Source organism: Pinus tabuliformis, chromosome J (genome assembly GCF_031772625.1).
Source record: "Pinus tabuliformis cultivar Carrire ecotype Pingquan chromosome J, CPIR1, whole genome shotgun sequence".
NCBI classification, from domain to species: domain Eukaryota; kingdom Viridiplantae; phylum Streptophyta; class Pinopsida; order Pinales; family Pinaceae; genus Pinus; species Pinus tabuliformis.
The window spans coordinates 107,360,618-107,377,222 of record NC_142295.1 but is presented as its reverse complement, the minus strand read 5'-3'; the positions used below and the strand labels follow the sequence as shown (position 1 = coordinate 107,377,222).

Below are 16,605 nucleotides of genomic sequence, written 5' to 3'. Positions count from 1 at the left end.
AATTTTCGTAGCCATTAATTAATCACAATTGCTACCCATCACTATGTTTTTCCCAACATTCAGCTTGGAATACGTGTCCCATGACTAAGTTCTTATTTTACCTTTATTAATTTTTACATGGATTTTTTACCAGGGCTATTACAGAACCCTCCCCCTTGGGGGAAGACCTTCCTTTATGTTCAACGACACCTACAATCACAAGACTGTTGGAAGCAAAACATACTTTCCGTGGAGCTTTATAACTTAGCTCATTGCAGTATTTATAATAATCAACCTGTTGAGAAGAAAACCAACATGAAAACATAACATCATGACAACCATAATGACATGACATCCATACCGCTTATTAGAGCTTTATAACATAACTCATGGCGGTATTTAGATCCATATACATATGTACATATACCAAAACATCATACCAAAACATATACCAAAACATATACCCAAGACATATACCGAAACATATACCAAAAAATTTGCTCAACCAATGAATAGAGAAGGATACATAGCCCGCATTTGATCTGTCATCTCCCATGTCGCTTCATCGGGCCCAAAGTGCTTCCACTGCACTTTAACTTGCTCAATTGCTCGGTTCCGAAGCATGAGCATCTTTCTCTACAAAATGCACTGAGGTTCCGACTAAAATTTTCCTGCAATACAGACCAGTCAATCACATGATCATCATCTTTAACATACTTCTTAAGCAATGACACATTGAAAATATCATGGAATTTCACTATCAGAGGCAGTGCAAGTTGATAGGCTACTGGCCCAATCCTCTCAAGAATCCTGAAAGTTCCACAAAACCGAGGTTCCATCTTGGCACATGATCTAATCCACAAGGATCTCTTCTTCGGCTTGATGTGCAAGTACACCTACTGCCCAACCTAAAACTCCTTAAATACCCTATTTTTATATGCATAGCTCTTCTGCCTATCCCGTGTTTCTTTCAAATTCTTCTTGATTACGTGAATTTCCTGTTCCATTTCCACCAACATGTCCAGTCCAATCTGTTAGCGCTCGAATTTGGCCTTAGGCTGAGGAAGGAAAAATCAAAGGCAACATCAAACCACTTAGCCTCGTAGCTAGCCCTACGAGGACAGGAGAGGGCTCTCTCCAGTCTATCTCAGCAAAAAGTTTTCTAAAAGGGGCTGAGATGACTTTAAAGAAACTGATTTTAGGCTAGTAAATTGATAAAAAGGGGTTTTTAATAAAATGATGGGGTTTTTCTGGGCTGCATGGGCAAAGAAACAGCTTGAACAGAGAAATGTAATCAAAAACACAGATTATCTCCTGAGGCAAGGTAGGCAAGAAAGTTTAACATCAAATTGAGATTAAATGGAATGGCAAGACTGCTGAGGAGTTGACAAGGGCATAGAGGATGAATCCTTGTCAAACAGAAGAAAACATTAAATATGAACAAACTTAAAGGCAGAGCATATAAATTATGAATTCTACCTTATCACTTGATTTGTTCAAATGGAAATGATCATGAAATGACATGAACACATAACAGGCTACATATGAAACAAAAGAGGACACAAATGTTAAATCTCATACCACATGAATCTCAGGGGTCAGAGCTGCATTTCTTAATTAAAATCTCTGTCAAAATCTGTACAATGAAACGTTGTTCTCTCTCCTCCACCAGCGCTCAGAACTCTCTCTCCTCTCTCTGCTCTCTTTTACAAATGATTTTTTAATACATTAAATAAACGCTGCTAGGGGAAAAACAAATCGACCCCAAAACAGGGGCGTTGTTTCACCTGCAGTTATAAAAATAGAAAAGAGCATTTCCTCTATTCTAAAATAAAACAGCGTCCCTCTAAAAATCCTCTGATGGTCGACAAACAGGAGCACAGATCCTGTTGAATCATTAACTGAAGTCCTTAGTAGGAGATCGGTTCCTATTTTTCTGTTGTGGTCGATGTCTTCGTGGTGTTTGATCCTTTACTTTTCACCTTCGCTTTCTGTTTGAAATCTTTAACAATTTCACAATTGTGCATATTATGCCAGTTGTATTCGTTGAATGCTCTTATCTGCCTGAAAATACTCATAGAATCTCTCAATCTAATGATTCTTCATAAAACTTGGAAATGTCATGTAGTCATAGCCTACAAATGAGTCAATTGTCCTTTGATAAAGGAAATTCTGCCACCCATAAATGATGGATGCGAAGTGTTGATATAGTCCATCTCCATGGCAATAAGATTTTCAATCATACTCTCCGCAGGAGCCAGGCCTTCCTGTAAAAAGATCCCTACAACTTCTTACATTAAAGCAGGAAACGTTGTAGCTCGACTGTTTCACATTGATGAGCTATCTTTACCAACTCATCATAAATAAAACGAGCACATTGAAGGCTTGGATCTAATAAACGAAAAATGTGCCTTCTTACTAGAACTTCGAAAGGAACCTCGAGAACGAACAAAGCATTTTTTGGGCCAGTAGCATTTTGAATAGCCATTCGGATATCTTCATCAGTGATATCATCACAAGGATCAACTTCATCTAAGCACTTAACAAAAATAGACTGAAATATATAATGAATCCTTACTCCTCCATACAACTCTGCTGTTGCCATCTCTTCACTTTTACCATCCACAATTGAATTAAATGTTTGGAATCTATGGTCTCGCCATAGGAACTTATTCGAGCTTTCAATTTTGGTAAGATTGCCTTGATATGCTGTACTAAAATCTGATTCAACTTCTTTGCTAACTGGGGAACACCGCATCGATCAGCTAAACTGTGATACACTGGCCGACTGCGGAAAAATTCTTCTTCATAAGCCAGTGCATCTCGAATGCTTTTGTTTGCAATAATATCCTCTTGACTGCGATTTACAATCCCTATATCGTCAAGTCGAAGGGGGACAACATTTCCAAGAAGGAAGTTACGAGCATCAGTTCCTCTGTCCATAATATCGAGCTTTGTTATCACACCGATGGTTCGAGATCCATCTGGGTCAGCCATTCTTGCCATCTGAAACGCATCTGAATTTGACAAATCAGAGTTTGCAGGAGAAACAACTAGGATGATGCACGTCTCGTGCTTAATGCATGATAGAATCATTGTTCTGATTCTAGCCTCTATATCTGAAGGTTGATCACCCACTGGAACCCTTGTTATCCCAGGTAAGTCGACCAATGTTATATTGAGGACATTTGGAGAAAATATTTTTAACCTGATTTTCTTGTTAGATACACCCTTGTTTAACCCCACTTCCTTCTCTGTCTCAGCCTGGACTTTGTAGAGAGCAGAAGATCATCTTCTGCAGCACACAGCTCAAAGCTTAAAGTTGCAAAGCTGATTGATGCATATTTGGCAGAGATTGCTCGAGATGCAAATCTATTAATTTCAAGATTCACTATTTTTGCAGAAGCTATACCCGATTTCGCACGCCCAGTTCATGATGATTTGTACAGAGCGATTGATATATACCTTAAGGAACACCCTGAGCTTAGTAAAAGCGAAAGTATATGCCGGCTTCTAGATTGCAAGAAATTATCAATGGAGGCTTGTATGCATGCTGCTCAGAATGAACTCTTGCCTCAAAGACATATTACTCACAGTGTCACTACTAACAAGCACAAAATCACCTCGGATCACATTCCTCTGATCAATAAGACGCAGGGCATTCCCAGCGCTAACACAATGATTTGATTCAATAGCTGTGACAATGAAGTTTGTTTGGGATTTTTAGTGAGACCTCTCCAAATAGCTTGTAACTTGCTTTGCCTCTGATTGCTGATGATGTTTTGTTTTCTTCTATTTTTGTTTTTTCAGAGATAGGAGCTGAAGAAGATGCTGCCTTTTGAAGAGCTGGAGAATTTGATACATATTCTGAAAAACACATTTAATGATTTCTTCTTCAAAACAGGGTTTTGAAGAAGAATCAATCTCACATTTGACATACAAGACGGAGTCTAACATCGGCTCCACTTGGGATGGCAGCTGCCGCTTTTTGGAGGTGCCAAGAACCGCAGAACTTTGGGAGAGCAGACAGTGCCTCCATTCATTGGGCAATGGAGTCCATTATTTCAAAAAATAAACACAACCGAAGACTCATCTTATTAACTGGAAACTGACTGAATTGATTGAAAGACTAATTCGGCAAACTTCAAACTAAACTGTAATGAAACTGGAACAAGATGTTGCCTTTTGGCTGCTTATTTATTTACAAAAGCTACCCTACTTTGCTGCAAAAATAGATCAGGTAATACTAAAATGCCAGATCAACCATTCAAGTAAACCTAAAAATGATGCCGCTTGAGAATGCTTCCACCAGGACAGAGATGTTATTGCTGGCAGCTCTTCATGCATGTAATGAATCTGGCTATGTATAAGACAGCTTGATCTATCAATCGAACTGAAAAATGTGTCCATGTATGTTGCCATTGGATCGCGGAAGCTGGACTCTGTTGGCTGCTCCAACTCTGCAATACATACTTCCAGCTGCACACTATCAATGTAAACATCTGTAGGCAATTCTATGATTTCTTGTTGCGAAGGAGGAAGGATTTCCAAGAACTTTTTAGGGTCTTGGAAATCATATGACTGGATCTGCTCATCTAAATATTGAATCTCCTTCTCGATTCTTTCAACAACTAACTCGCAAAATCTAGTTTTGAAACAAGGGAACTTTGGAGATTTCAACCATTGAAGCAAGGCACTAAAAAGATCTTCATCAAATTCAGAATCTGCTAACTCATTTCTTATTTCTTCTACAGCTTCACACAGGGCAGGGTTTGCCAAATACCCTACCATTGCATGAGTGAATCAACAAGCACTGGAATGTCTGGATCGAATTGGAGTCGCCAGGTGAATGGTTCAGCCTGCATATGTGTCTGACTGCTGTCCACCATCAGCATCAGATCTGCAAGTTGATTTCATGTACTGGGACAAGACAATCAACAAGTCGAATGTTCTCCCCAGTATGGTCACCAATATGTTAGCGCTTGAATTTTGCCTCAGGCTGAAAAAGACAAAATCCAAGGCAACATCAAACCACTTAGCCTCGTAGCTAGCCCTACGGGGAAGGAGAGGGCTCTCTCCGAGTCTTTCTCGGAAAAAGGTCTTCAAAGGGCGGAGATGACCAATAAAGAACACTGATTTTAGGCTAGTAAACTGATAGAGAAAGTTTGATTTTAAATTTTTAGAGTTTTGGTGGAGAACTGAGCACAGCAATTTTGGGTGCGGGGATGAGACACAGTTTTTGCAGAGGTCTTTTTGGGGCAAGGTAGGAGATTGTCTTGATGCCTTTGAATTAAGTGAATGGATAGAAATGACCGATGAGGAGCTAAAGAGAGCAAGAAACTTTCGAAAATTCTCTTTAGATAGAGGAAAACATAGATATTAAGCAAACTTAAAGGCAGAGCATATAAATTATGAATTCTACCTTAACACTTCATTTACTTAATGTGTAGAAAAGAGAAGTAGGAAAATGATACACATAAAAAACTTACAAGTATATGAGAGAAACACACCATCAACACAAATCACCACAGGAATCCCAAATAGTGCTGCAAAACCCTGGTCTTTCCTTTGCCAAAATTGCAGAGATACAAAGAGTAATACAATCTAAGCTTATCCCTCAAGAGTCCAACCTCTCCAACCATGAAAATGATTTAGAAAATACATAATATAGACCATGCCAACCCATTCCCTAGCCTCTAGGGGTCGAGCTCATCATCCTAGGAGCTGTTTCAACCAATTCTAAACTGAGCACTACAATCTAGGCAATCAAAACAACTTGCCTCTGTAAGCTAGGAAACCAATTCATTAATTAATTTTTTGTCATTTTATGAATGAATCTTCTAGAATAGGTAAAAAAAATGTCATGTCAACATGAAATTAAATCAATTACATCAAAGAGGATGAAAATCCCACCAAAAAGTCAAAACTAATCAATGCTGCGTCTTCCTGAGCTGAAGGTGCAAAACTGGCAAATTTTCCCAACGCGTAGCGCGCCTTTCATGCCACTTTTGAGGCACTTCCCGGCATACAAATGAGGCACAAGTGGGCTTTCTGGAAAGGTCTGGATGTCTACTCTCCCGCCCAAGTGGAATTTCTCAATTTGGTGGCCATTTGCCCCTCCAAAATTGCAATCTCCCAAGACTGCTTCCCGTGTGTCCAAAAGTGGCAGAAGGTCATTGTTTGCTTGTTTTTTGACCTTTTGGGGGCTCAAATCTCCATGAAACTTCTTGGAAGTGGCTAAGCAAGTGTATTTTCCCATGAAAAATCCAAAAATGCTGACTTTTCCTGAAATGGACCTCCCCAACTTAAGGGTAGCGCGCGGCGCGCTACGCCTTGAGGGAAAAAACCTGTGTTTGGCACAAAAAGTCAAAATTGACCAAAATTGCTCAAAATTTCCTGAAATTTGAGCTGGAGGTGTGTCATTGAGCACCATGCTCCCTCAAGGTTGCTTCAGCGAAAATTTGAAGCGGATCGGGCCTTTTCCTCCATTTTAGTGCCTTGGCCAAGCGTTCTTTAAGTACCTTCATTTTTGCTTTGCACACGTGCATGCGGGTCCAATAATGGTTCTTCATGTGGCGGAGCATGTCTTTGTCCCTATTTTCCTTTTCTATCAACCTCTCTAAATGTGTGTTCACCTGAATGAGCATAGAGCTTTGCTCCTTAGGTGTCAAATCACCGGGTCTCTTGCGAGCCAAGTTCCGGTCTTCTCGGATCCTCCGCAACTCATCAAGAGAGTGTTCATCTTCTAATTGCTTGTTCCGCTGCTCTAAGTATGTGACTGTCCAATTTTCCATTTCCAAATTTTGCTGCAACAAGTCATTTTCAGCCCTTAGTTGCTGGATGATCTCCTTTGGCTCTAGGCTAGGAGAACTGATATCAAGGTCAACAACATCTATGCCTGGATCACCTGATGGCCCCTCATCAATCTTGGGCTGCTTGCCTCTCTCTTGTACCTGTGCTGCTGTCGATAGCGAGGCCCCTTCTACCTGATGTGGAGATAACACTCGCTGTGCTGATGAAGAAGGCGAGACCCCTTCCACCTGATGTGGAGATAATACTCGCCGTGCAGATGCAAATAAGGCCTTGTGGCCTCTCTGATATGTAACATAAGGAGGAGTGTTGACATGCTCTAGCTCAGGAACATCAAACTGCTGTGAAGGCCCTCCCTCATCATGGACAACCTCGGGAGGTGGCTGTGGCACCGTGAAGAAGTCGCGAGAAATGAAATCCTCCCAAGCAATATCCTGCTGTGCCAACTGATGCATCATTATGATCTCGATCAGTGCATAATGATATATACTTTTGAGCTGCTGTGTGGGAGTCTTCCTTTGCACTACGGGCACCATCTTCTCTATATTTCGGCACATGAAAAATGGAATGTTCATCATTCGTACCCGGGTGAAATGCATCAACAAACGGATATGATACGAATATAAACGTGAAAATCTGCCCTCACAAGTGAAATAACACATAATGAGCCTCATCAAGGGTGCATACTCATCCCTTAGGAATTTGAAAGGAAAAACAGCAGTAAGGTGCCTCATGCATCCGGGTTTGATGTATGGTTGATAATGAAATTTGTCTAGCAGCTTGCGCTTGGTCCACTCTTCCCCAACATTTGGTATCCCGGTGGCTTGAGCAACCATTTCAGGTGATAAGGTGAAATCCACTCCTGCAAGGTTCACATGGCCATTGTGCAAATGTAGGACAAACAAGCGAACCAGCTCTCTATGGTGTTGAATTTGTGAGATCCTCTCACAATATCCAAAGCATGATTGATATCGAAAACATGACATTGCAAGTGGACAAGCTTGCAAATGAGCCAATGAAGTGGGCTCCTCTCTGACATGCCGACCACCCTTACCACCCTTATGATGCCTCCTTGGCACTTCTACCTCTGGTGATGAATCACTGTCATAGCTCTGCTCATAATCTAATTCTGTTTCTGACATGGTTATGAAGGCAAGATGACTGAAATATATTGCTGACTTGGCACCCAATTAACTGCTCTTTGACTTTTCAAATGCTGTCACCAAGGGGACATAAATACAAGGGAACTTGTTAGGGATAGGGGAACATGTGGGAATTAGGGAGAATAAATACAAAGGAGGAATTTAGGGAAGACAAGAATGGGAAATTACCAAATTATGGGATTTTAAAGTGAAGTAGGGTTTTAGGAATTAAATATGCTTTTAGGAATTTTAAAGAGGAGAATGATGAAATTTCAAGGGAAAATTTGAGGGAGAAAAGTGATGAAAATGAGGGAAAAAGGAATTTACAAAGGGCAACCTTGGACAACAAGAGAAATTCAAAACCCTAGTGCCATTGAAACTTTAAATTTTCCATAACAAGAGAGGGTTTTGATTTATCATTTACATAGCATTTGAACACATTAATTCTCTTTTTCATTGTGCAAAACCAAATTTAGGCATAGAGGAGAAGCCTACCTGCACTTTCCCTGGGAGAAAAGTCGTTTTGATGACTTGCTGGCAGTTTTTTGAGCTGAATCCCCAACGCGTAGCGCCCTGCCCAACGCGTAGCATGCCTCCAACGCGTAGCGCACTTGTAAATTAACACTGGAAAAGTTTGCCTGACACGTAGCGCGCCCCTGAAACTGCTCGACTTGCTCAAGAACTCCTCAAATCGCCTTTGCAAGATTACACTTTGCTTGTGAGAGGCAAATGAGTTTGCAAATGAGGAATGACATGCTTTTATAGGCTTCCTTTTAATTTTTACTTTCCCAAAACCCTCTTTGTAATGTTTTGAATGTTGACACTTTTTGATTTAATTGGCTCTGATCTTTAATTTCATTTCTTTGAAAAATTGGTTGAAATGATGATTTCTTCTGAAAATTTTTGCAAGGATAGCTTCTAGGATGCTCTGGCAAAGGAGACCAAGGCTGCACTTCGACATTTGAAGAATTTGAAATTTTGAGAATTTTTACAAAATGAGATAATGACCTTTGTTTTCAAAAATAGAGTTTTTGAGAACAAGGTAAAATTTAGCTGTACAATGATAAGAAATGTTTAATGAAGGACATCCCTCTGGCCTGCTGGTCCTTTATGACCTCTCAAGACAAAAATGGACTCAACCCTAGACCTGAGACCTTAAAACCTAAAGCAAGATGAATGAACCTTTTGAGGATTTTATTTATTTGAACAAACCTGAACCAACAGTACCAAACAAGAGGGGAATAAAGACACAAACCCCCTCCACCAGGATTATGGCATGCCTAACGGAATGCAACATGATCACACTGATGGGACACCTAATCATGAAATGCAAAGAGCTTTGATCTCCGGTGGAGGGCTACTAGACCGACTCTAACACAATCAACACCTTGTTAACTAGATCACTCCAACTAATGGGAGTGTTACAACTCCACCCATACAATGCCTCAAACTAACTCATCCTCAAATATTCATGATACCCATTTTGTAAGAAAACTCTACCAGTGGAAGATACTCTTCCCACTTCCACTGTTGATGCATCACATACATCCTCAACATATCCTCCAATATATTGTTGACCCTCTCTGTTTGTCCATCTGTCTGTGGATGATAATTTGTGTTGAAGGCCAGCTCTGTACCTAAACTTGCAAATAACTCTTTCCAGAACCTAGAAGTGAACTTAGCATCCCTGTATGACACAATTTTTTTCAGAACACCATGCAATTTTACCACATCCTTAATGAATTCTTGTGCTACATCATTTGTTGAGTATGTAGACTTCACTAGAATGAAGTGCACAACCTTTGTCAACCTGTCCACCATGACCATGATGGAATCATGTTGTCTAGATGTCCTCGATAAACCTATGATAAAGTCCATGGAAACGACCTCCCATTTCCACTCTAGAATCATAATCGGCTGTAGTAGTCCACCTAGATGCTTGCACTCTGCTTTTACCTGCTGACAATCCAAGCACCTAGCCACAAACTCTGTTACGTCTCTCTTCAAATTCGACCAATAGTAAAACTTCTTCATTGTTTTCAGCATCTTATGATAACCTGGGTGATCTGAATATGGGTTCACATGAAACTCCCTCAATATCACCTTCTTGAGTTCATTGTTGTCTGGCACATATATCATGTCTCTAAACCTTACCAATCCATCTATCGTAGGACATTAGTCCACATCCTGTTCACCTGCACCTATACATGTACTTGTACCTATACCATTGCATGTACCTATACCAATACATGTACATGTACCTGTACTCTGCTACAATCTATGCCTAAGCTCCATATACATGACATCCTGCTAACCTGCCCGCAAGATCTTATCCTGTAGATCTGTCTCATAGGAGCTCATAACTACTATATGATTTACTTGTATCCATATGCTGAGAGCATTTGCAACCATGTTCTCTTTACCTTTAATATACTTGATCTCAAAGTCGAACTCACTGATCGTGACCAACCATCTAGCTTGCCTGACATTCTGATTTGGTTGGTCTAATAGATATCGCAATCCACTATGATCACTCATTAATACAAATTGTCTACCAAGAAGATAGTGCCTCCACATATTCAATGCATGAATGATCGTTTCCAACTCAAGATCATGTGTTAGATAGTTCTGCTAGTGCTTATTTAGTTTCTGTGACTCATAGCATACTGCATGTCCTTCCTGCATAAGGCTCCACCAAGCCCTCTCTTGCAAGCATCTATACATACCACAAACTCTTTGTCTGGATATGTGATCTTTAACATTGGAGCATGTGTCAACAACTGCTTTAACTGCTCAAAACTAGATGCACATTCCTTTTTCCATTCAAAACTATTTCCTTTCCTTTGCAATGATGTGATAGGATAAGCAATCTATGAGAATCTCCTGATGAAACTGCTGTAATAACCTGCTAACCCCATTAAGGACCTCACCTCATACACGTTCCTAGGAGCTGCCCACTCCATGATAACTCTTACCTTTTCTGGGTCCACTGTTATGCCTTCCTTGGAAACCACATGTCCCAAGTAATGTACCTTAGTCTGAAAGAAACTACACTTGTTGAGCTTAGCATACAACTGATGCTCTCTCAACAATCTCAATACTATTGCTAAGTGTTCGACATGATCTTCTTCATTTTTAGAATATACCAATATATCATCAATGAACACAATAACAAACTTTTCCAAATAAGGATGCAACACACTATTCATCAAGCACATAAAAGTAGTTGGAGCATTATTCAAACCAAATGGAACTACAACAAACTCATAATGTTTGTACCTGGTCTGGAAAGTTGTCTTGTGAATGTCATCTTCTTTAATGCGTACCTCATGATATCCATATCTCAGATCAATATTCAAGAACACTACTGCTCCCTTCAACTAATCAAACAATTCATCAATCCTCGACAATGGGTACCTGTTCTTGATGGTCACTTTGTTCAACTACCTATAATCAATGCACAACCTGAGAGTACCATCTTTCATGTTCAGAAACAATATCGGTGTGCCCCATGGTGACACACCTAGCCTAATGTATCCCTTTTCAAGCATTTCCTTCAACTGAAACTTAAACTCTACCAACTCCAGTGTGCTCATCCTATAAGATGCCTTAGATGTTGGTGCTGCCCCTCATACCAACTCAATAGAAAAGTCTACTTCACTATGAGGTGGAAACTCTGAAATATCTACGGGAAATACATCCTAAAACTTCTATAGAACTAGGTACTTGCTCAAAACATCCGCATCCTCAACTTCCTTACCTTTGTCACTAGAAATATGCACTGCAAATAACACACACCCTTTCCTGCGATTACGCTTGGCCTGCATAGATGTCACCATTCTCACTGATGTTGCTTTCTTCTTACCCTGCAAGACTCTTTGTTCCCCATTGTCATCCAGGCACTCAATAGCTTTGTCAAAATAATCCACCTTGGTCCTATGAAGATACAACTAATCTGTACCCAATAACATACTATATGATCCTAACGATAATATATTCAAATGTGTTGAGGTAGGCATACCATTCAAATCAAATGCACAAGCTCTTACCCATTGATGAACTCACTTCTTTGTACTTGTAGCCAACTGCACTAACCAAGACTCTGCATGTACTTCTTTATTCAAACCACACTTATCCACCAGGCCAGGATTAACATAACTATAATTAGATATAGGGTCAATCAAAATAGAAACAACTTGATCACAAAGCTTACCATCCATCTCGATAATAAACGCTTGGTGATCTGCCTGCCTGTTATCCAGCACTGCATAGATCCTAGGAATACTTTGTTCAACATCTCCCACTGTCTGTGCCTCGTGAACATTGTAGATCTGCGGTCTACCACCCTCATATTGTGGACAATCTCTTCTATGATGCTCTCCTCCATAAGTCCAACACTGCACGGGCTACCTATTTTCACTCTTATTCTGCTCCTTAGACCGAATTCCTTGTCCTTTGCCAGATGTATTGAAATTCTTAGGTGGTGAACAATTCTCTTTGTTACCTATATCCGGAGGTCTTGCTCACTTCTTATCCAATTTTCCTTTATTCTTATCATTACACTTCCAATCCTGCTTAGTCTCAGATCTGCGTTTCAATTGCTCATAACGATGCTTTAGATTTTTGATGGCTTCCTCCAATGGTTTAGGCTCATCAAACTCAATCCTATCTTTGAATGGTATCGGCAACCCACTAATGATATTTTGAATCTTGGCCTTCTACTCCTTGAGGTAAGGCACATACCTTAGTAGCTCCAAGAATCTTCTAGTGTACTCCTCATCGATCATAGATCCCACCTTCAACTCATAAAATTCCTTTGCCATGTCATCATAGTATCTCTCCGATAGATACTTGTTCCAGAATAACATCTCGAACTCACTCCAAGTCAACTCCTCCTCATAAATATCTCTTACGCTCTTTCAATCTTCTCACCAGATATCTTCTTTACATTTAAGATTGAATGTAGCTATTCTGGCCTTCATGGTTTTTGAGTAATTATGCAATCTGAAGAACTTATTCATTCCAAGCAACCACGCTTCTACATCATGTTTTTTCTTCATCTCTCCATCAAATGTAGGTGGCTTTGATTTTTTAAACTCATTCGACAAATATCCCCTATCACTCCTCCTAACTCCTCCTGTAAGGATGATAACGATGACGACCATAGTGCCTGTTACAACCAAAACTAGAATAGTACCTGTGTCTATCGCCTCTCCTATCCAGACTGTCCAAGAACCTGCCATCTCTGATCATGTCATATATGTCTGACCTGTACCCACTAGGAGACCTACTGCCATATGCCCCATTAGTTATGTCCTCTTGTTCATGACTGATCCAAAGTGGCCCTTGTCGCTGCAATTCTGACAAACTCTTAAGGGTTACGACATTAACCTCTGCTTGTTTCTCCTGTGCTTGTATGAGTATGTCATTATCTGCTTTGCAACTCCTTATTTCTGCCCTCGATCTTCTTATTGTGTATGCTAAGTCAAAAGAATTCCCAACACCACGTTGCCCATATGATCCATAAGGAGAATCTCATGAATTGTCTTCTACCATCTTGTTAGTCGTCTTGATCTCTTTCCTGCAAGGCATCTTATGTCAGCTAAACCAAATCATAAACAAACCAACGTATCTTAACATTATTCAGGGAGGATAGCTCATCTGCAAGATCAACCGATTTAGCATAATACATGTATAAACATAATCATAACAACATGTAAATATGTAGCATACAGATAAAACAAAATATAGACATCGTTCTAACTATCGTCTAGTCATCAATGCACAACCATATCAATCACATACCATGACCTCATGCATGACAACAACAACCATACCAATGCACACTTGATAACACGTAAGCACTTGACATGCATAAACAACGCATAACCAATCATACACCCATGACGGCATATTCCACGACAACACCATGCATATGCAACAAGCACATAGACCATAAGCATAAGAAACACATATGCAACTGACATGAATGCATGACCAACACACCACCCATCCAGTCTGAGGGGTGAACCGTGCTCTGATACCACTCTGTAGTATCAGATATCACCCAAAGAGAACGAAACCATGGTCTGTTACCACTCAGTAACACCCTCCTCCCACATCTACCCAAGTAACCGACCAACCAGGGTAACCATGTGACAAAGAGTTACTATTATATGATTCAACTCCCTATGTGTCAGTTAAGGAAGTGGAACCAACAAAACACAACAACAAAGACCTTCCAAACCCACTACAGAACCCCCAAGAGCCATCCAACCTTCTAGGTGACTAGCCCCTGAGAAAAATTAACTTTTTACCTCATTAATCCCCCAGACACTCCCATTGACATGGGCATGAGTGTGAATGGGACCCTCCAGCTGCTCCTGCATCATGGGTATGCCTGCAACTGGGGAATTTCCCAAGCAGTTATGTGCCTAGGAATCCAACTTTTGTGCCACTTTTTCAGGCCCAGGGCTTAGGTCACTGCCTAGAACTCCATGACACTTCCAGAAATGAAAGATAACAATGGAATATTGATACAAATGTAATTACTTGAACAAGGACTTGACTAGACCCCTACTATCCATGACAGGCATTTCATCAAACATGTCACAAGGATGAAATCTACAAGTTTAAACAACAGATTCAAGCATAAGGGTCTCCTACTTATCTGAGAATCACTAAGAAGCATTGACAACTCATCACAATAACTGCATTACCATCTATTAAGTCACATATTCATTATACATTCAATGATTAACCAAAACATGATGAGAGCCATACATTTCCACTGTCATAAACTCATTCATAACCAACATATAACCAACAAAAATATCAAGGATATAAAAACCATATAAGCCACATATAAACAAGTATATTTACCCATAAAATAACAAGGAGAAAGAGAGCTCTTATTGATGATTGCATAAGATGACCAGGTATGGGACTTCCACGAACCACCCGACCATAGACTAGGTTGAACCAAATCTTTCTTTCAGCCTCTCACCCTCGTGCCATATTTGAAGCATGAATGTGGGATCTCATAAAATAAATCAATCAAAACCATCTAGGGCTACCAGAGGCCAAACCACCTCAACCCTCTACCAGTGACTCCACCTCACGGTCGTACATCACTAACCATCACTAGATTGGTCTCTACCCAAGCTGTCCAGGGCTCCAGAGCGTTTGTTCCAACCATGGCTTCTAGGACTAGTAACTCAACCCACAAATGCTATTGGGTTTCAAGAGAATTTGTCCAACGAGGGATTCCAGGACTATTAGTTGAACCCACGTTGTTACAGGGATTCTAGAGCATTTGTCCAACCAAGGCTTCTAGGAACTAGTAACTCAACCCACAACCAAAGGCACAAGAAAACCAACCAAAAAAAAGAAAGAAAGTAAACCCACAATGCCATGACTATCGAGGACATGGAAAGGCTAGGAAAATCCACTGTCAATCCAAGCAAACCTCCATGCCAATGAAAAATCATAACCTAGAAACCACATGCATGTGCCATGCATGCCAAAACTAGTGAGGAAAACATACATGCAACTTGATACCTGCAAGCAAAACCTGTTGTAGCTACTGATCCCAATGTCCTCTTACGATTTCTTGCTCTTCCTTTTCCTTCTTGCTCCAAAACTCCAAGTATGCCACACTCCTCCAAGAGTTCTCCAATAAAAATCTAAGTGTCCAAGAGTATGAGAGAAAGAGAATAGAGAGAGAGCTCCAAAACTGAACTGACAAAAGCCATGAACTGATCCTCAAAAACCTTTTTATTAATGAGGTCTACATTTTCTTCATTTTCCATTATTTTTCTTGATTTTCCTCCTCACATGCATCTAGTGACCTTTCACCTTCCTTTTCTCCTAATTTCCATTATTTTCATCAATAAAATGGAAATAAATGCCTCATGCCTTTCCAAAGCCTTTGCCATTTCCTTTGGAAATTTCCTTAGCCTTTAGTTAATCACAAGCGATCCCCATCACTATGTTTTGCCGAACATTCAACTTGGAATACATGTCCCATGACCAAGGTATTATTTTAACTTTGTTTATTTTTTACATGGATTTTTGAACAGGGTTGTTACAACTTTCCACTAGAACTACACAATGTGCAATGGAGGCAGGAAGGAGTCAGCTTTGGGTGCAGTGAGCAGGTGTAAGCAGTAAATACTTGAGAGACTATGCCTCAGGATTGCACAATGTGTTTGTGGAAGAGGCTTCCCTTAGGATGGCAAGTGCATAGTTATAAGAGGTAAGGGATGCATCCTTATTGGCTAAGAATGTGCAATGCATTCATCCAATCGACGAGAGTTTAGGTATGCAAAGTGTGAAGACAAGGGAAAGCCCAAAAAATGGATGAGTGTTGGATTAATGAAAAAGAGATAACACATGATATAAACAAGTTCCAAAACATATTCACACACATGTATACCATCAAACACAAGCCAAGAGAATGCACAATACTCAATATCCACATGCATACCTTGAAACGACAACAAAGTGACACTTATTTCTGAGTGCGACAGTTGAAATGTAGCTTTGTGACACTTAGAATACAAGTTACAACACAAGTGTCAACTGCAAACAGAAAGTGAGTTGAGCTATGGGAGAGTGTCTAGTGCATATTCTTCTGATATGTAAGTTCACTAATGCAGAAGAGTGTAATAGA

The 16,605-nt window shown here is 40.2% G+C and overlaps 1 pseudogene; it reads right to left on the bottom strand.

Annotated features, from left to right (window-relative positions):
- Positions 1-2,114: 2,114 nt before the first annotated feature.
- On the bottom strand, positions 2,115-10,343 carry LOC149225759 (dynamin-related protein 3A pseudogene; annotated as a pseudogene).
- Between the last annotated feature and the right edge of the window lie 6,262 nt (positions 10,344-16,605).